Genomic DNA, 22422 nt, shown 5'->3' with positions numbered 1-22422 from the left:
TTTGTTCCTCTGAATATAGGGTATCTTTTTTCCTCTAGTTGCTTTAAGATTTTAAAAAATTATTAACATTTTCCTGCTAGTCTATTATCATGTGCCTTTGAATAATTTTCTTTGAATTTAATCCTGTTTGGAATTTGTCAAGTTTCTCAGATGTGTGGGTTGTAGTTTGCAGCAAATTTGGAAAAGCAGTCATCATTATCATCTCAGATATTTTTCTTTTTCACTTCCTTTGTTTTCTAGACTCCAAATAAAAAAAAGTATGTTAGATATCTTAATATTGTCCCACAGTTCACTGAGAATTATTCTATTCCTTTTTTTCCTCTCTGCTTCCTTTTGGATAATTTCTTTTGCTTTATATTCAGGTTCACTGATTTTTTTCTTGTGCAGTATCTAATTTTGCTTTTAATTCTGTCAGTGACATCTTTTAAGTATAAAAGAATGAAAATAACTGCTGATTTCATGGTTTTACCTGAATCTTTTCTTTTCTTTCTTTTGCCGCATTGTGTGGCTTGCGGGATCTCAGTTCCCCGACCAGGGATTGAAACCAGACCACGGCAGTGAAAGCTCCAAATCCTAACCACTAGACCACCAGGGAACTCCTAATATTTTCTTTATAATTACTTTATTCATTACTATTTTTTTCAGATGATGGATTTATTTATAGGTTTAAAAAAACATTTCCCTCTTGTGTTTTAGAAATGAGATACTTATTTTTCTGGCATGAGTATTTAGTTGCTAGTGATACTGTTTTGCCTCGGAGCTGAAAAATAGAGTAAAATTTTTTGTTTTTCTGAGATCAGAGCAACATAAAAATTGAAAATACATTTGAATTATGGCATAATATTGGTTTAGGATTATGTTGTTTAAATTAAATTATAAATTAAAAAATTTTGAATACATTTGTATGTTTTAAAAATTAAAGATATTCATTGAGAAGTCTCATTCCTGTACCCTTCTGTGTATTCCATATTCCCCTTCCCTTATAGGTATTTGCCTTTATCGGTTTCTTGAGTGCCTGGTGTTTCTTTATGCATATACAAGCACGTATGGACACGTCATCATTTTCTCCCTCTTTTCAGCAAATGGAAGCTGAAGTGTAATAAATGCCAATATCTCATATTTTGTCTTATCCTTTGCCTTTCTGTACTTAACAAATTTAACAATTGAAGATCTTTTCATATTACAACAGAGAGTTATTATTCTACCTATGATACCTCCTTTTTTTCTCAGTGTTTATTCTGGTTCTTCAAAGGAAGATAGTTATGATGCATTCAGTAAGGTTATCCAGAGGTGAATAGCTAAATAAAGTATCATCAGATCTCCAGCAGTTGTTTTCAAAGTTTTCAGTCTCAGAATTCCTTTATACTTTTCAAAATTACTGATAACCTCAAAGAACTTTTGTTTATGTGGATTGTGTCTATTAATACCTATCAAATTAGAAACTAAAACTGAGAAACTTTAGAAGTATTTACTTTTAATTCATTTAAAGTAACAGTAATAAACCCATTCCATATTAATAACATAAGCAGCATTTAAAAAATTTTTTTATTGGCGTATAGTTGATTTACAGTGTTGTGTTAGTTTCTGCTGTACAGCAAAGTGAATCAGTTATACATATACATGTATCAACTCTTTTTTTTAGATTCTTTCCCCAGATAGGTCATTACAGAGTATTGAGAAGAGTTCCCTGTGCTATACAGTAGGTCCTTATTAGTTATCTATTTTATATATAGTAGTGTGTATATGTCAATCCCAATCTCCCAATTTATCCCTCCCCCCCATAAGTAGAATTTTAATGAAAATAACTTTATTTTCCAAAACAGGGAATATATAAGAGATTAGCTTTTACAAAAATTATTTATTTATTTAGGCCACATTGTGCGGCATGCAGGATCCTAGTTCCCTGACCAGGGATCGAACCCATGCCGCCTGCAATGGAAGTGTGGAGTCTTAACCACTGGACCGCCAGGGAAGTCCAGCTTTTTTTTAAAAATTGAATTATAGTTGATTTACAGTGTTGTGCTAGTTTCAGGTGTAAGGAGATTGGCATTTATTAACATTTTTGCAAATATATTTAATGTCTAGCTTAATAGAAAACAGCTGGATTCTCATATCTGTAGCTGTATTCACTGTCTTGTGATATGTTATTTTACTTGAAGCATATGAGGAAATTCTGGTCTCATACAGATATGTAATTAGAAAAGGGCAGAGTATTTTAATAGACCTTTCAGATAGTTGTGGATATTCTTCTTTGATGCCATACGAAAAGTCAAGTGGTAGTTTCTTACTTTTTAAACTTTTACTGACATATAGTTGACATATAGTAAGTTACACATTTTTAATATACCTGTGAAGCTATCAATGAAATCAAGATGGTGTACTCCTAAAGGCAGTTTCGGAAAGATTTAATTGCAATGTGGAATTTGAAATCATAGCAATGAAATGAAGTTTTCATTAAGATCAGTTGGTCTGTCCTCCACTTTGAATGTTTCTTTTATCCATGCAGGATTTCTTAACCCCATGCATTAATCATCTGGAAAATATTTGTTCCTCGGGTTATGCAGATCTTCCGAATGTGTACACATTTCATTATTCATTGTCAAAGAATCACATTTGTTAATTTCACATTCTCATCAGAAAAGTCTTTTTGATGTAGGAAGCTTTTAAGTCCGCACTGGTAGAAATGAGTTTGCAAAATTCTAATTTTCTCAAAGCTTGAATTTTGTAGTTAGCAATAGAGATTGACAGTTGTTTTCCTAGACGTTATAGGCTCACTGTTGATTTTCTTTTTAAAAAAATATTTATTTATTTTCTTTATCTTTTTGGCTGCATCGGGTCTTACTTGCAGCACACAAGATCTTCGTTGAGGCACGCGGGATCTTTTTGTTCCGCTGCATGGGTTCTTTGTTGCTGCGCGTGGGCTTCTCTAGTTGTGGGCTTCTCTAGTTGTGGCGCGCGGGCTGCAGGGTGCCTGGGCTCTGTGGTTTTGTGGCATGTGACCTCAGTAGTTGTGGCGCGCAGGCTTAGTTGCCCTGCAGCATGTGGGATCTTAGTTCCCCGACCAGGGATAGAACCTGCATCCCCTGCATTGGAAGGTGGATTCTTTACCACTGGACCTCTAGGGAAGTCCCTAGGCTCACTGTTGACTTTCAAGGAAATATTTGCTAAATACCCAAGATTAAGTAACCATCATTTGTCTATCAGTCATTCTTTCAAGAAAAATGATGTTCTATAGAAAAGTGGCTAGTTCAGCTTGCAATGCAGTCGTGTAAGTGCCTGAGACAACCATTATACTTCCCATTTCAACACACAGAATATTAAAAAGTGTGTATTCAAGGGTTGAGATTTTATAAAATGTGTTAAATTTATAACTACAGCTACATCGAAGACATTCTTGAATGAAACTGGGTTTTTTTTTCCTTTTTTAAGTAGAGTGTGGTGAGTGTGCAGTGGCAAAGAATGTAATGACTACTAGTATAGTGTGCTGGTACTGCTAAGATACCAGCGTTTTTACCTACCGTTACTTTTGAGCCATCAGTAAATGCCAATGAGTGAAATGCAATGAGTGCCAATACAGTGAAAGAAGCAAATAATGTTTTTAGTATTTTGAAAATGGTTTTGACCTAATGGACCTTCTGAAAGGGTCTTGGGGATCCCAGGAATCTGCATGTTACTTTGAGAACCTCTGGTTTGTAGAAATTCTTACTTCTTCCTTGGCAATTATAATTAACAATCCCCCCACCCCGCCCCCCGCCAAGAACTCTTTATTGTAGTGGTTATCAATCTTAATGTCTCTCTACACGAACACACACACACACACACACACATGGCCCAGTACACCCTATGCCATATTACATACTCCTTCTACTAATTACAGTGGCTCGAGGGAAATGGGGAGATGTAATTTATAAGTCATAAGTGGTTTTGATAAACTTCCTCCCTCACCTCTGTTTCTCAAAAGCGTGGTGAGGGACTATCATAAACCTTTTGAATTAGATTTGCTGATTAGTGGGACCCAAGTGTCTTCATTTTTACCACACTGTTTTGAGTCTTTAGGAAGAAAACTGGGTTGCTCAAAGTAGAAGATGACATCACCATTATCAGTTTTGTTTTTACTGTTCAGAGTGGAAGGTGACATCACCACTATCATCTTTGTATTTCTAGCACTGAGAGAAGTGTCTGGCACAGAGCAGGAGCTCACTAAATGCTTTATGAGTGATTGAATCACCAATCTGACTAGGTTATTACGGTATTTGTCTGACACCAACTTGCCAAATATATGATGACAAAGTTAGCCTTAAATTATGTATTTCATTACATTTTGTAGTGTGCTTACTTTACAAGTATATTTCTTTAATTTATTTCTTTAAAAAAATTTTAAATTAATTTATTTATTTTTTGCTGCGTTGGGTCTTCATTGCTGTGCACGGGCTTTCTCTAGTTGCGGCGAGCGGGGGCTACTCTTCGTTGCAGTGCGCGGGCTTCTCATTGCGGCGGCTTCTCTTGTGGTGGAGCACGGGCTCTTGGCGCACGGGCTTAGTTGCTCCGTGGCATATGGGATCTTCCCGGACCAGAGCTCGAACCCATGTCCCCTGCATTGGCAGGCGGATTCTTAACCACTGCGCCAACAGGGAATTCCCATGTCCTGTTTTCTTAAACAACCGGTGACACTCAGGGTTTAGTTAGGAGCCTGCTGATATTTGTCTCTACTCTCAATGTGTTTACTGCTGTCCCCCAGTTTCTGTGCTATTTGTGTTGGTTTGTTATTATTATTAATAACCTTTTAACTTTGGAATAATTTTAGATTTTCTGCAAAATTGTAAAGGTAATACAGAGTTTCTGTATATCTCTTGTCCAGCTTCCCCTAATAGTAACATCTTAAATTACCATGATACATTTGTTAAAACTAAGAACAGAAGTTGGTCGATACTATTAACTGAACTCTAGACTTCAATTTCACCAGTTTTTACCCAAATATCCTTTTTTTTAAAAAATTTTTTTATTCTATTATCTAATCCAAGATACCACATTGCATTGATATCATGATTGCAAAGATATCATCATATCTTTGGTCTTCTCTGGTCTGTGATAGGGTCTTAGTTTGTCTTTGACAGTTTTGAGGAATACTGTCAAGATTTTGTAGAATGTTACTCAATTTGGGTTTGTCAGATTTTTTCCCCTCATGATTAGACTGGTTATGAGTTTTGGGGAAGAATACTGCAGAGGTGAAATAACTTCCTCATCATATTGGGAGTACATGGTATTAACTTTGGTGTTGTTAACCGTGATCATTTGGTTAAGGTAGTGTTTGTCATGTTTTTCCACTGTAAATTTTTTTTTCTTAACATCTTTATTGGAGTATAATTGCTTTACAATGTTGTGTTAGTTCCTGCTGTATAACAAAGTGAATCAGCTGTATGTATACATATATCCTCATATCTCTTCCCTCTTGCATCTCCCTCCCATCCTCCCTATCCCACCCCTCTAAGTGGTCACAAAGCACCGAGCTGATCTCCCTGTGCTATGCGGCTGCTTCCCACTAGCTATCTATTTTACATTTGGTAGTGTATATATGTCCATGCCACTCTCTCACTTTGTCCCAGCTTACCCTTCCCCCTCCCTGTGTCCTCAAGTCCATTCTCTACGTCTGCATCTTTATTCCTGTCCTGCCCCTATCTAGGTTCTTCAGAACCATTTTTTTTTTTTTTTTAGATTCCATATATATGTGTTAACATACGGTATTTGTTTTTCTCTTTCTGACTTACTTCACTCTGTATGACAGACTCTAGGTCCATCCACCTCACTACAAATAACTCAGTTTCGTTTCTTTTTATGGCTGAGTAATATTCCATCGTATGTATGTGCCACATCTTCTTTATCCATTCATCTGTCGATGGACACTTAGGTTGCTTCCATGTCCTGGCTATTGTAAATAAAGCTGCAGTGAACACTGTGGTACTTGACTCTTTTTGAATTACGGTTTTCTCAGGGTATATGCCCAGTAATGGGATTGCTGGGTCGTATGGTAGTTCTATTTTTAGTTTTTTAAGGAACCTCCATACTGTTCTCCACAGTGGCTGTACCAATTTACATTCCCACCCACAGTGCAAGAAGAGGGTTCCCTTTTCTCCACACCCTCTCCAGCTTTTATTGTTTGTAGACTTTTGATGATGGCCATTCTGACTGGTGTGAGAGGATACCTCATTGTAGTTTTGATTTGCATTTCTCTAATGATTAGTGATGTTGAGCATCCTTTCATGTGTTTGTTGGCAATCTGTATATCTTCTTTGGAGAAATGTCTATTTAGGTCTTCGGCCCATTTTTGGATTGGGTTGTTTGTTTTTTTGATATTGAACTGCATGAGCTGCTTGTAAATTTTGGAGATTAATCCTTTGTCAGTTGCTTCATTTGCAAATAGTTTCTCCCATTCTGAGGGTTGTCTTTTCGTCTTGTTTATGGTTTCCTTTGCTGTGCAAAAGCTTTTAAGTTTCAGTTTAGGTCCCATTTGTTTATTTCTGTTTTTATTTCCATTTCTCTAGGAGGTGGGTCAAAAAGGATCTTGCTGTGATTTATGTCATAGAGTGTTCTGCCTATATTTTCCTGTAAGGGTTTTATAGTGTCTGGCCTTACATTGAGGTCTTTAATCCATTTTGAGTTTATTTTTGTGTATGGTGTTAGGGAGTGTTCCAATTTCATTCTTTTACATGTAGCTGTCCAGTGTTCCCAGCACCACTTATTGAAGAGGCTGTCTTTTCTCCATTGTATATTCTTGCCTCCTTTATCAAAAATAAGGTGACCATGTGTGCGTGGGCTTATCTCTGGGTTTTCTATCCTGTTGCATTGATCTATATATTTTTTTCGTGCCAGTACCATACTGTCTCGATTACTGTAGCTTTGTAGTATAGTCTGAAGTCATGGAGCCTGATTCCTCCAGCTCCGTTTTTCTTTCTCAAGATTGCTTTGGCTATTCGGGGTCTTTTGTGTTTCCATGCAAATTGTGAAATTTTTTGTTCTAGTTCTGTGAAAAATGCCAGTGGTAGTTTGATAGGGATTGCATTGACTCTGTAGATTGCTTTGGGTAGTAGAGTCATTTTCACAATGTTGATTCTTCCAATCCAAGAACATGGTATATCTATCCATCTGTTTGTACCATCTTTAATTTCTTTCATCAGTGTCTTACAGTTTTCTGCATACAGATCTTTTGTCCCCTTAGGTAGGTTTATTCCTAGGTATTTTATTCTTTTTGTTGCAGTGGTAAATGGGAGTGTTTCCTTAATTTCTCTTGCAGATTTTTCATCATTATCTCCACTGTAAATTACTACCTTCCCCTTTTCATGTTTTGTTCTTTGGATGTGAGTCACTGAAGTCTAGCCCACACTTTTGGAGGAGTATGTATCTACATATAATACTTTGGGCTCTTCTCTAAGGAAGATATGTTCCATTTTCCCATTTATTTATTCAGTCACTTGTATTAGTATGGACACATGTATATTTACTTCATACTTTGGAGGGTAATCCTGTCCCACACTAGATTTTTGGTTGCTCACATATTTCCACCTTTGGTCATTGGGAGCACATTCAAGTTGGCTTCTGCATTCCCTTGACATGCCCCATGCTTTTGCTTTTTGAGCACTTCCTTTCTTTCTACAAGATACTCCTCGCTTATGTTGTATTTTCACTGCCCTAGTCATAGAATGTGACATTTCTCCAAGGATTCTTGCTTTCTTTTATGGTAATCGTATTTAGGAGCTAAGATCTGGGCACTGGGATGTATTTACTGCTACTGGGTGTTATTGCTTCTAGGTCCTGTTTTTGGATAAAACTAGGAAATACATTTATTTTTACTCACTCATGTACCTATATCTCTATTTTTATATCTATCCATCTCTCTCTTTATTAAGCGAAGCATGAGTTGACACTCATTTCTCCAACTCTAATTCATCATTTTTACTCTTTTCCCCTTGCTTATCTGTAACTTCCCTCTTCAATAGTGAGAAACCTGGCTCCTATCCACCATCCACCATCCGTTTACTCATTTGCTCAACCCCAGTATATATATATATATAAAGCAGGCTTAGAATTGTTAACCCATATCTCTATGTGAAACACATTTACCAACTAAAGTGTGTATGTACAGTTCCTTTTGTCTTTAGCCTTACAATTTCTAATGAAAACATCATTTTCCAAAGTTAAGTGGTTTTGGAAAGTTACTAAATTTTACAGCTGCTTTTCCCCTTACCCCCTTGGGTGAGGTGGTGTCATAAATTATAAATAAATACAGTTAGATTTATTTGTCACCATTTCTGTTCCATCTTGGAATATCCTGACATGCTGGTACATTTTTTTGTTTGTTTGTTTAATTTGCATACATTTAAGTTCATTCTTTATGATTTCAGTTCTCTGGGTTTGGCAAATGCATAAAATTTGTTTATTTAAAAAAATGTGTTTGTGTGTATGTCTCATTTCTTGTAGATGTTGTCAGGCCAATTTGTAGCAGTCAGTCTCTTTTTCCCTTCTAAGTTGTTGCTTCTCATCTATCGGGTGTTTGGTATTAGCATACATTTATTAGAATTGAGTGAAATAAGTCTTGAATTCTAGGGAACTTTCCTGGGGATAAAGTGCATGAATTTCATATGTAGACTTAGATACCGGTTTTGTCAATGAAATGCTTTTGCCTTTGGTTCTCGTTTGTGCTATCAGTTGGTAAAAATATTTGAAGTTTGAGTACAAGATTCATAGATATCACAGTGATTTGGAAAATTAGACCAAATGTGGTAAGGAAGAACATCTATCTATCTGATGATTATTCTTAACATCTGGATTATTTGGTCTTCACAGGACAAGTGGGATACTGTGTTGTTTAGGTTATAAGCCAGAGATATAGTTTTCGATTACCTTAAATGAAGGAGATTTATTATGGGAAAGTAAAGGACACAGAAATCTCAACTGTTGCATGACAAGGTATAAGTAAGACAGAGAGTGGCTGAGGGAATGAGCAGTCATTTAGGAAACCAGGGAGCTCTCGGTTATTTTGTTGCCCTCTTAGCAACAAGTGTCCTTGGCTCAGTCCCTGCTACAGAGGTTCTCAACCAGAGGTTATATATAAGAATTGTCCATGCAGCCCTATACCAGATCTGTTGAGTCAGTTAGACTCTTCTAGGAATGAGGATTCTGGCTTTGTTTATTATTATTATTATTATTTTTAAAAAAAGCTGTACAGGTGATTCTGATGAATACTTTTGCTCTAGTGCTTTGCTGTTCAGTAAGTCAGGGTCTGTTTCTTCTGAATTAATGCTATTTGACTTATTTGTTTTATTTATTTATATTTTTTGGCTGTACCATGCGGCTTGCGGGATCTCAGTTCCCTGACCAGGGATTGAACCTGGGCCATGGCAGTGAAAGCCTGGAATTCCACTAGGCCACCAGGGAACTCCCTCTGATTAATTTAAACCGTGAGAACATTGGGGTGCATGTATCTTTTCAAATTAGAGTTTTTGTCTTTTCCAGGTATATGTGCAGGAGTGGGATTGCTGTATTGTATGGTGGATCAATTTTTAATTTTAAGTAACTTCCATATTGTTTTCCGTAGTGGCTGCACCGATTTACACTCCCACCAACAGTGTAGGAGGGTTCCCTTTTCTCCACACCCTCTCTAGCATTTATTATTTGTAGACTTTTTGATGATAGCCATTCTGACTGGTGTGAGGTGATACGTCATTGTGGTTTTGATTTGCATTTCTCTAAATAATTAGCGGTATGAGCATCTTTTCATGTGCCTGTTGGCCATCTGTATGTCTGCTTTGGAGAAATGGTTATTTAGGTCTTCTGCCCGTTTTTTCATTGGGTTGTTTGTTTTTTTGATATTGAGTTGTATGAGCTCTTTGTACGTTCTGGAAATTAAGCCCTTGTTGGGCCCTTCGTTTGCAAATACTTTTTCTCATTTCATAGGTTGTCTTGATGTTTTGTTGATGGTTTCCTTTGCAGTGCAAAAGCTTTTAAGTTTGACTAGGTCCCATTTGTTTATTTTTGCTTTTATTTCTTTTGCCTTGAGAGACTGATCTAATAAAATATTGCTGTGATTTATGTCCAAGAATGTTTTGCCTACGAGTTTTATGGTGTTAACTCTAATTCGAAAAGATACATGCACCCCAGTGTTTATAGCAGCACTAGTTACAGTAGCTAAGACTTGGAAACAACTCAGATGCCCGCGCGCGCGCGCGCGCGTGTGTGTGTGTGTGTGTGTAAAATGGAATATTACTCAGCCATAAAAAAGAATGAAGTATTGCAGTTTGCAGCAACATGGATGGACCTAGAGAATGTTATTCTAAGTGAAGTCAGACAGAGAAAGACAAATTTATATGATGTCATTTATATGTGGAATCTAAAAAGTAATACAAATGAATCTATATACAAAGCAGGCAGACTCACAGACATAAAAAACAAACTTATCATTACCAAAGGAGAAGGGGGGGAAGGGATAAACTAGGAATATGGGATTAACAGATACAAACTACTATACATAAAGTAGACAAGCAACAAGGATTTACTGTAAAATACAGGGAACAATATTCAATATCTTATAGTAACCTATAATGGAAAATAATCTGAAAAAAAGTATAACTGAATCACTTTGCTGCATACCTGAAACTAACACAATATTGTAAATCATCTATACTTCAATGCTAAATAAATAAACAAACAAAACTATAAGAAGTAGAAGCCAAGGAACTGACTGTTTAGTTATCTGGTCTCCATCTCTGCTTTGTGTAGAATTCTTTGACTCCTGAGGCTACTTTCTCAGCTGTTGGCCAGCCTATAAATGGGCTCTTCTTGGGTTTAGACCCCCATTCCTGTTCTAGTCAGCTGTGACCAGATTGGCAGGGTTATTTAATATTATGCCTTATATAACTGTACTTGGTACTACTTGTCTCTGCATTTGATTATGGTGAAGAGGTAATACAGAAGTCAGTAGGGGAGAAAAAACTATGGATGGGGATTAGAAGAGACCTTTCTGTAGAGGTAGAAGTAAGTTGAAGTGCAGAATGCTGTGAAGTTCTTGGGGAGAGAGATTTCTAGTTAGAGAGAATACATGGCTGAAAATACAGTAAAGAACGTTGGAGAAAGAGGCTAGGGCTACATCATATAGACTCTTGGAGGGCTGGTAAAATGATTTGGGTTTTATTCTAATTATAGTGGGAATACATGTGATATGGCAGAGAGAACTCAAAAAATTTTGACCAAAAATTAAAATGTTTGTAATAAACATTGAATGAAGAGCCATGATTTAAATTTATTTATTTATTTGTTTTTGGCTGCATTGGGTCTTTGTTGCTGCATGCAGGCTTTCTCTAGTTGTGGGGAGCGGGGTTCAGTAGTTGTGGCTTGCAGGCTTTCGAGCGCAGGCTCAGTAGTTGTGGCACACGGGCTTAGCTGCTCAGTGGCATGTGGGATCTTCCCGGACCAGGGTTCGAACCCGTGTCCCTTGCATTGGCAGGTGGATTCTTAACCACTGCGCCACCAGGGAAGTCCCTCCCAGCATTTTTCCTTCTTCAGAACTCTTTAATCCCTCATTAGGCATTGTGTATATCCTCCTTGTTTTGTTTAGCTGTTTTCCCAACTAGATAAGCCTCTAGATGCAAGTGGCTGTCACCGATACCTTTTGTAGTGTCTTATACAGACAGGGAGCTCAATAATTGCTTGCTAGTGAAAAACAGGATAAAAAGCTATATATGGCAATATCAGTATGTTTTTTTTTTTTTCAGTATGTTTTTTTAATAAATGTTTACATTTTGTTTATCCTTTCTCATTATAAATCTTAAGTTTACAATCTGAAAATTTATATTCTTGTGGAAGATTTTGGTGTTTAATTTCATCAGGGAGTGAAAGGTTGGAACTCTGAAAGGAGAAAAAGGTGTATTTTGTGTTGGTTTGTATAAATAGCAAGAATATGATCATAGGAATTAATATTGTGAGTATTTAGAAATGGATATTTGATATATTTAATTATTTATACTTCAAAGCGGTTTCTCGAATACCTTATATTAATTTTAAACATATAGCCTTTATAGGTTTGACTTATACTTTCTAATGGAATGTAATGGAATGTACATGAGGAAAGCTTTGACTTCAGCTTGTTTGCACTGTTCATTAATGTTTTTTCTACTTTGAACTCTTATATAAAATTTTTAAAGCAAATTGAGAATTTGCTTCCTCAGTTGCCACTTTATCATTCTCCTATTTAGTGTTTAGTTGAGGGAGCACTAATCTTAGGAGAAATATTTATTAAAAGTAATTGAAATTATCTATATTAAGAGTCTAGATGGAGGGAGTTACCTGGTGGTCCAGTGGTTATTGGTTGGGGCTCGGTGCTATCACTGCTGTGGCCCCGGCGCTTTCCCTGCTGTGGCCCTGGGTTCAATCCCTGGTTGGGGAACTAAGATGCTGCGTGATGTGGCCAAAAAAAAAAAAAAAAAAAAAAAGAAAAAGAGAAAGGAAAAAAAAAAGAGTCCAGATGGTAGTTAAACTTAACCTTATTACCAATTTATGGGCCACTTAAAGAGAAAGTGGTTTGCATGCACAATTCAACTTTTTGGACATTGTGGGTTCTTTTTTTAAATTGTCTCTTCATAATTTTAGTATGTGAGTATATATGTTTAGTAATTTTTAGAAATGTGACCACTAATGCTAGGTCATTATAATGTATTTGTTTGACATTATTTTCAGCATTTTAAATTTCTGTCACATTTAAATGTGTTTTGGAGTATAGACTCGTTTCTCAGCTCATCATTGCATTGTACTTGCTTCCTTTCCTTTTCTTGCAGTCTCTCTAGAGACAGTTTTGTTTCTAGAGACAGTTTGTTTCTAGAGACAGTTTGTTTCTAGGCAAAACCACTTTGTTTTTTAGTACTCAGCCCACATAGAGGGTGGGGAAGAAATGGAACTAGGGCACTACTGCCTTTTTCTAGATAACCAGTAAAGGATGTGTAAGCTAAGTGTTCTTTAAATCTAGGTGGCATCTCCTGTATGTCTGTGTGGTAGGGCATGGGTTTAGGTGTTTCGGCTTTCCCTGAACTGGCCCGATAAGACCCTATTGTATATGCATTAACTGCTGACTCCTCTCTCTGTCACACAGATCTGGACACGAGAATTTTCCTCAAACACCAGCTTTGTCTGGTTAAAGGAGCGTTGTCCCAGGGGAATGCATAATTTAGGAGTCATTATACTTGCCAAATGTGTTGGTGTTTATTTTTTTACATTAGTTTTACTTTCCTACTGCAGACTGTTTCAATGGGAGAAACCTTATTTTTTTATGGTGTTCCTATTCTGGCTTAAGAAAAATCAATGTACCCCTTGGTACTTTTATGATTTCACTACCTATTTCTATTACTCATGACCATTGTTTTATTTTTCTCTGTGGCATGTGGTTATAAACACAAGATTGAGTTGATTTAGATTTTGGTATTCTATATCTGTCCATAGATTTTTTTATAAGTTTGCTGGTGTTTTGTAGTTTGAAATGCTGGATTTCTAGAGGTGTTGAAGCCATGAGAAAACAAATGTGTATGCATGTGCATGTGTTTTAATTTTTACTTAGAAGCCAATTTGAGTCATTAGAAAAGTGCGTAACACTTTTAATATCCATTACACAAATTATCTTGTTAGGTACATGTCATATTTTTTTTAACAATCATGTTTTGAATATGAAAACTGAAAGTATAGTTTTCTAACCAATATTGTTAATTGAAATTAATTTTCACATATTTAAATTGTTAACTGCAAATAATGTGATACACTGACCTTGCTTCTTTGTTGAGTGTCAGGTAAAAACATAGTGAGTAGGGGCTTTCCTGGCGGTCCAGTGGTTAAGACTTCACGCTTCCACTCTCGGGGGGCATGGGTTCAATCCCTGGTCAGGGAACGAAGATCCTGCATGCTGTGTGGTACAGCAGACAAACAAAAAACAACGGAGTGAGTAAATAAATTGCCCTTATTTAGTATTACAGAGCAAGGTAGTATATTTTATGGCTCTCCATGATATTAAGCAGGTACAAAAGATTGGAGGTAGAGGGAGAGAATAATTAGCACTTTCTGATTTACTGACTTTTCATTTTTATCATACTATGAATGAAGATTTGTCTAAATTGTCTTTGTTTTATTGAGGTAAAGTTCAGATAATATAAAATTAGCCATTTTAAACTGTATGTTTCATTGGCATTTAATGCACTCACGATGTTGTGCAACTACCACCTATATCGAGTTCCAGAACATCCTCATAATCCCAAAAGCAAACGCCATACCTATTAAGCAATTACTCCCATTCCTGCCTACCTTCAGCCACTGTCAGCCACCAATCTGCTTTCTGTCTCTGTCTCTTCGGGGTATTTCATATAAATTGAACCATACAATTTGTGACCTTTTGTGTCTGGTGTTTTCATGGTTCATCCACTCTATAGCATGTATTGGTATGTGATTCTTTTTTATGGTGAAATAATATTCTGTTGTATGTATATCACACTTTGCTTATCCATTCATTCATTGATAGACATTTGAATTGTTTCCATCTTTTGGCATTTGTGAATAGTGCTGCTATGAACATTTATGCACAGCTATTTGTTTGAATACCTGTTTTCAGTGCTTTTGGGTTTTTACCTAGGAGTGGAATTGCTGGGTCATATGGTAGATCTATGTTTAATTTCTTTAGGAAATGGCAAAATGTTTTCCACAGTGGCTGCACCATTTTACAGCCCCAACAACATATGAAGATTCTAGTTTCTCCACATCTTCTTTGATCACTTGTTATTTTCTTCTTTTTATTTTATTCATTTTTTAAAATAAATTTATTTATTTTTGGCCGCCTTGGGTCTTCGTTGCTGCACGTGGGCTTTCTCTAGTTGCGGCGATGGGGAGCTACTCTTCATTGTGACGTGCGGGCTTCTCATTGCAGTGGCTTCTCTTGTTGCGGAGCACGGGCTCTAGGTGCACGGGCTTCAGTAGTTGTGGCTCGCGGGCTCTAGAGCGCAGGCTCAGTAGTTGTGGCTTGTGGGCTCTAGAGCGCAGGCTCAGTAGTTGTGGCGCACGGGCTTAGTTGCTCTGCGGCATGTGGGATCTTCCCGGACTAGGGCTCCAACCCGCGCCCCCTGCATTGGTAGGCGGATTCTTAACCACTGCGCCACCAGGGAAGTCCTCTTTTAATTTTTTTAAATAGTCATTTTAATGAGTGTGAAGTGGTATCTCACTGTGGTTTGATTTGCGTTTCCAAATCACAAATGATGTTGAGCATCTTTTTATGTGCTTATTGGCCATTTGTATATTGTCTTTGGAGAAATGTTTTTTCAGGTCTTGCATGTTTTCAAAATTGGGTTGTTTGTCTTTTTGTTGTTGAATTGTTAAGAGTTCTTTATGTATTCTAGCTATTAATTCTTTATCAGATACACGATTTGCAAATATTTTCTCCCATTCCGTAGGTTGTATTTTCACTTTCTTGACAATATCTTTTCATGTACATAAGTTTTAAAAAATTTATTTATTTATTTATTTATTTGGTTGTGTTGGGTCTTAGTTGCGGCATGTGGGATCTTTAGTTGCGGCATGCGAACTCTTAGTTGCAGTATGTGGGATCTAGTTCCCTGACCAGGGATCGAACCCAGGCCCCCTGCATTGGGAGCGTGGAGTCTTAGCCACTGGACCACCAGGGAAGTCCCCCCGACAAGTTTTTAATTTTGATAAATTCATGATAAAGAATCCACATTAAAACCATCAGGGCTAATAAAGGATACAAGAGCAAGAAACAAAAAGCAACCTGCAACTAACACAACATTGTTAATGAACTATACTGCAATATAAAATAAAAATTAAAAAAAAGAAACAACAAGCAGTTGTATTTCTATTCATTAACAATGAACAATCCAAAAAGGAAATTAAGAAAACAATTTCATTCATGATAGAATCAAAATGAATACTTAGCAGTAATTTTTTAAATTGAAGTATAGTTGATTTACAATGTTGTGTTAATTTCTAATGTACAGCAGAGTGATTCAGTTATGCATATATATATATTCTTTTTCATATTCTTTTCCATTGTGGTTTATCACAGGATGTTGAATATAGTTCCCTGTGCTACACAGTAGGACCTTGTTATTTATCCGTTCTATATATAATAGTTTGCATCTGCTAATGCCAAACTCCCAATCCATCCTTTTCCCACCCCGTCTGTTCTCTATGTCTGTGAGTCTGTTTCTGTTTCATAGATAAGTTTGTGTCATATTTTAGATTCCACATATAAGTGATATATGCGCTGTTTGTCTTTCTCTGATTTACTTCACTTGGTATGCTAATCTTCAGGTCCATCCATGTTGCTGCAAATGGCATTATTTCATTCTTTTTTATGGCTGAGTAGTATTCCATTGTATATATGTACCACATATTCTTTATCCATTTATCTGTTGATGGACATTTACGTTGTTTCCATGTTTTGGTTATTGTGAATAGTGCTACAGTGAACACTGGGGTGCATGTAATTAAGAAGCATTTGGTTGTGCGTCTACAGTATTTTTTTTACTTGATCCTGATGAGCATGATAGCACATTCTGAGTGTGACTGAGGATTATACTATTTGGTCAAGAAAGATGTTAACAGACAGATTCCCTAAGACTCATTAGGAAACCAGGCTATATAACAGTGTCTGGCATTGAGTGGGTATTTAATAAATGTTTGGTTAAATGGATGAATCAGTAAAAACAAACTTAACTATAAAACTGCTTGAGCAGTGGTCTAAAATATGAAAGAGGCTGGGATCAGCTAAACTAATGTTAACTCTTTAAAACAAACTACATTTTCAAGTACAGTAATAGGACTAATATACTGAATGTAAAAATGTTGTGAGGGCCCAGGAAGAGAACTGTTCCTTCTGTTGAAAATTATGAAAAAGAAAAACAAACTTATGTTATTTTTATTACAAAGGTAATTCAGGTATATTAAAGAAAATTTAGAAAATATAAATATGAAGCAGAAGTAAATAACCTGTCATCCTAAAAGAACCTTTCTTAGCTTTTTTCTATGCCTGTGTATAAAAATGGGATCATTTAAGTTTTTCTATATATATAAATTTTATATATATTTCATATATATATATATGGCTTTGTAGCCTGCTGTATTCCCTTAACCATAAGTCTAACATGTACAAAACTTTCTGTTGAAATATTGGGTATTAGGAATCCTGCCAGAAAGTTTCCTGTGTAATTAATACAGTTTTAAATGGCTAACTGGATGTAATAACTAGCTTTTCCTTACATAAAAGATAGATGGTATTGAATTGTTTATAACATTTATGTAAACATTATTAGTAAATATTAATAAAAGTATGTCGTGTATGTAAGAGCAAATCAAATTGTTCAGTATTTTACATTTTTTAGTAGTTTATGAACCCATATTTTTCCATTTTTTTTAGTTTAAAATTTAAAATTTTGTTATTATGAATATACTGTACTAAACTGAACCAGGACTCTAGTATATTCTAGATTATGAGAAAGGGTTAAAAACTTGGAATGGAAATGTCCTGTTTAGAGAGAAAATGTATTTACTATCTAAAATTCTATCTATTATGGACACTGAAAATAAAATTAGGATGAAAACAAAAAACAAATAGAGATTAAATTATGAAACAAAACAGTTTATATGTCAGTAATTTGGGGGGAAGCATGGAGTTTGGAATGTAAGAATATGAAGTTGAGGGTAGTTTTGTAATCAAGAAGATAAAAAGTGAAAGAGGAGGAGGCCTCCTTTGTAATTAATCTGAGGCACTTGGAGGATTTATCATGCTGCAATTGGTCCCTAACAGAGCAGAACCAAATAACTGGAAGGTTTGCTACCAGAAGATGGAAATCTGCTGATACCGATAGGGTAGCAGGCAGTGCAAGATTCAGAGACTTCCAGGTCAGGACATCAGCATGAGAGTTCCTGAGTAGAGTTGGTGATCCCAGGGTAGAAGCTGTATGCAGTCAGCCCTGCTTGGGTGTAGGCAGCCCTGGGCCCCTTGGTGTTAACTGAAGCCAGGCAGAGCTCAGGGCTGCAGATGCATCCTATTGCCAAGTGAGGGAGAATCAGGTACTTCACAAGATGAGATACCTGGAACTGTTTAAATGAGGTGAGCTGGTTTCATGGGTTGGCTGGTGGGGAAGATATTTAAGGATTATAGGAAGAAATAGAATAATCTTCAATGAAGTGCTTTTATTTGCCAGATTTAGGCTTGATACTTTCCTGTATACTCTGATTCAGTCTTTTTGAGTTAGGCTTTGTTGGGGGGGGGGTCTGAATTTTTATTAAGTACATCAGCAGTTCTCTTGAATGTGGCTCTTGGACCAGAGATTGAGACACAGAGGCAGGAGTCTTGACTGTTGACTGGCACTTGTGAGTTTGATTCCTATTACCTTATCATCCTGGTCAGTCCCTCATTGTTCTGAGGCCTCAGGTGGCTCTCCAAGATAAGACTTGAGAACAGAGGTCAGAACAGTAATTTCATAATAACTGTTTTCAGAACATACATAAACAGCAAGTCAAAAATTTAAAACCCTCTGCTAAACACTAACACATTAAAAACCCATTAAGTTTTATTAAGGAATTATATTTTTATTAGAAAGAGATACTATTGATTGCCAAATGATCGGGACCTGTTATATTAACATTTAAAAAAAATATTTATTTTATTTCTTTTTGACTTTGGCTGCATTGGGTCTTCAGTGCTGCACGTGGGCTTTCTCTAGTTGCAGTGAGCGGGGGCTACTCTTTGTTGCGGTGCATGGGCTGCTCATTGTGGTGGCTTCTCTTGTTGCAGAGCATGGGCTCTAGGCATGAGGGCTTCAGTAGCTGTGGCACGCGGGCTCAGTAGTTGTGGCTCGCGAGCTCTAGAGTGCAGACTCAGTAGTTGTGGCTCATGGCTTAGTTGCTCTGCAGCATGTGGCATCTTCCCGGACCAGGGCTCGAACCCATGTCCCCTGCATTGGCAGGCAGATTCTTAACCACTGCGCCACCAGGGAAACCCATATTAATATTTTTTACATAGCAGTTTCATTTAGTGAAATTGTGCTGATAACTACAAAACAATTTAGTATTCATTATTTTTCTTCTTCCTTTATTGAATGAAGTCCTGCATTATCCTATATTTATACAAAGCTTTTTTTCCATTATAAAAATACTTAGTTACTGAAGAAAAAGGGACTTCCTTGGTGACGTAGTGGTTAGGAATCCGCCTGCCAATGCAGGGGACACGGGTTTGATCCCTGCTCTGGGAAGATCCCACATGCTGTGGAGCAACTAAGCCCATGTGCCCCAACTACTGAGCCTGTGCTCTAGAGCCCGCAAGCCACAGTTACAGAGCCCACGTGCCACAACTACTGAGCCCGCATGCCACAACTACTGAAGCCCACGCACCTAGAGCCAGTGCTCCGCAACAACAGAAGCCACCGCAGTGAGAAGCCCGCAAATTGCAACGAAGAGTAGCCCCCGCTGGCTGCAACTAGAGAAAGCCCACGCGCAGCAATGAAGACCCAACGCAGCCAAAAATAAATAACTTACTTACTTAAAAGAAAATAAAGTTTAAAAAAAAAACCAAACCTTTAAAAAAGAAAAAGTTAGAATGTATAGAGATGACCAAAATAAGTAACCATAATTTGACACCCAGAAATAACTGCTGACAGAATATTGGTTTTATAGCATTTACATGTGGCCGCATTTACTAAGTTAGGTTCTTTTGCATAAATGTAATATTCTTTTCAAAGATTTTTAACTTAAATCTTTAATAAATTTTAGCTAAAACAATATAAGTGAGATTCTTGAAATGCATGTAGAGCTAGCAACAAGTGGTTTAGCTTTCTTTGGGATATGAATATTAGGCCTAGTTGTTGCTGCTGCTGCTGCTGTTGTTGTTGGAATTTTTAAAAGTTGAAGTGTAGTTGATTTACAATATTGTGTTAGTTTTAATGGCAAACAGTTATGCGAGAAGAAGGTTGTAAATATCATCCATTATTCAAAAGAAGGGTGTTTGTTTTGAACTCTAAAGATAATCACCAAATAACCAGTAGCAGTAACTATCACTGTCTGGTGACCAGCAAGTTTGTATTAAAATAAGTCTGCATTTAAGCAAGAGGGTACACAGAGCATAGATACTCTGTATAAACTGGGAATGTAGGGTATAAACTGGCAATGAAGGGATGGTATTAGGAAAGAGGAGCGCTAACTGCATGTGGAGTTTGGAGATTTTCTTTATTTTCTCACTTTTTAAATAAGATTGGGCCAGTTGAGCTAGTGTTTGTTTAGTACTTTAGGAAAGGGTTAAAAGAGTTGGTTTTAAGGAAACATATGTTTTTATATGTGTTATTCCAATTAATGTTAAACCACCCCATGTAAGGCAAGTGTTTTATCCTCATCTTTATGGAAGAGGAAACAAGGGAATTCCCTGGCGGTACAGTGGTTAGGACTCCGTGCTTCCACTGCAGGGGGCACGGGTTCCATCCCTGGTTGGGGAACTAAGATCTCACATGTGTGCAGCGTGGCTGATTAAAAAAAAAAAAAAAAAAAGCTGAAACAAAGTCAGAAAGTTTTTTGTTCAAGTCACACACTCAGGTATTTCTGGCTTTGTCTCCATTTCTTTCCCTCATGTTTATGGTGTTCTGATTTCTAAAGTTCTTTCCAACTCTAAAAATCTGTGACTTTAATGAAGTGGAGAGAACAGTACAATGAATTTCAATTTACCTAACATGGAACTACAAAATTATTAGCCCATTACCCGTGTGTTTTGTCTATACCATTTATGGTTGCCCCCCACATCGTATTCCCCCCACATTACTTTAACACACGTCCCAGCATAACACTTCATGTGCAGACATTTCAGTATATACTTCTAAAAGAGAGAAACTATTTTTAAAAAATTTAAAACATCACCATAGTAATATTATCACTGTTAAAAAACCATTAATTCCCTCATTTCCAGTTAATGCTCACATTTTCCTGATTGTCATAATTTCTTTTAAAACTGTTTTTAAGGTGGGATTTAAGTAAGGGCTATATACATTGCAATTGGTTGATATTTCTCTTATTAAAAATTATTATTTTATTGTTATTTTAAAAATAGATTTTGTTTTGAACAGTTTTATCTTCATAGCAAAATTGAGCAGAAGGCACAGAGCTTTACGATATAACCCCTGGATGTCCACTTGTTCCACCACCATTTGTTGAAAAGATTATCTTTTCTCCACTGTATTGCCTCTGTTCTTTTGTTGAAGATCAGGTGACTGTATTTATGTGGATTATTTCCTGGGTTCTCCATTCTATTCCATTACTTGATTTGTCTGTTCTTTCACCAATACCACACTTGATTATTGCAGCTTTATATTAAGTCTTGAAGTTGGGTAGTGTCAGTTCTTAGTCCTCCAACTTTGTTCTTTTCCTTCAGTATTGTACTGGCTCTTCTGTGTCTTTTGCCTTTTCATATAATCTTCAGAATCAGTTTGTTGATATCCACAAAATAACTTGCTGGAATTTTGATTGGGATTGCATTGAATCTATAGGTCAAGTTGGGAAAAACTGACATCTTGACAATATTGAGGCTTCTTATCAGTTTTGTAGTTTTTCTCATATAGATCTTATACATATTTTGTTAGATTTATACTTAAGTATTTCCTTTTTGGGTGTGGTACTGTAAATAGTATTGTGTTTTAATTTCAAATTCCACTTGTTCATTGCTGGTATGTAGAAAAGCAATTGACTTTTTAATTTTAGCCTGTCCTGCAACCTTGCTATAATCGTTTTTTATTTTTATTTATTTTATTATTTTTTTAAATTAATTAATTAATTTATTGGCTGTGTTGGGTCTTTGTTGCTTCACACGGACTTTCTCTAGTTTTGGTGAGCGGGGTCTACTCTTCGTTGTGGTGCACAGGCTTCTCATCACAGTGGCTTCTCTTGTTGTGGAGCACGGGCTCTAGGTGCATGGGCTTCAGTAGTTGTGGCGTGTGGGCTCAGTAGTTGTGGCTCGTGGGCTCTAGAGTGCAGGCTCAGTAGTTGTGGCGCACGGGCTTAGTTGCCCTGCGGCATGTGGGATATTCCCGGACCAGGGCTCGAACCCACGTCCCCTGTGTTGGCAGGTGGATTCTTCACTACTGCGCCACCAGGGAAGTCCCCTGCTTTTTAATTTCAGGAGTTTTTTGGTTGACTCTTGGATTTTCTCCATAGGTGATCATGTCATTTGCTTAGAAGAACAATTTTTGTTCTTTCTTCCCAATCTGTATACTTTTATTTCCTTTTCTTGTCTTAATGTATTGGGTAAAATTTCTTGTACAATGTTGAAAAACAGTGATGAGAGAGGGGCATCCTTGTCATGTTCCTGACATTGTCTTTTTAAATCTACACATTCCTCCTCTATCTTACTCA

General features: G+C 36.7%; 1 protein-coding gene across 3 annotated transcripts in view; it reads left to right on the top strand.

The window, feature by feature from the left end:
- Positions 1–22422, top strand: part of MEMO1 (mediator of cell motility 1) — a 134934-nt gene that overhangs the window by 12888 nt on the left and 99624 nt on the right. The gene's annotated exons all lie outside the window — the stretch shown is intronic.

Source organism: Eschrichtius robustus, chromosome 15, assembly GCF_028021215.1.
Source record: "Eschrichtius robustus isolate mEscRob2 chromosome 15, mEscRob2.pri, whole genome shotgun sequence".
Lineage (NCBI taxonomy): Eukaryota > Metazoa > Chordata > Mammalia > Artiodactyla > Eschrichtiidae > Eschrichtius > Eschrichtius robustus.
Note: the sequence above shows the minus strand (reverse complement) of the source record. Positions and strands in the feature narration are given on the sequence as shown.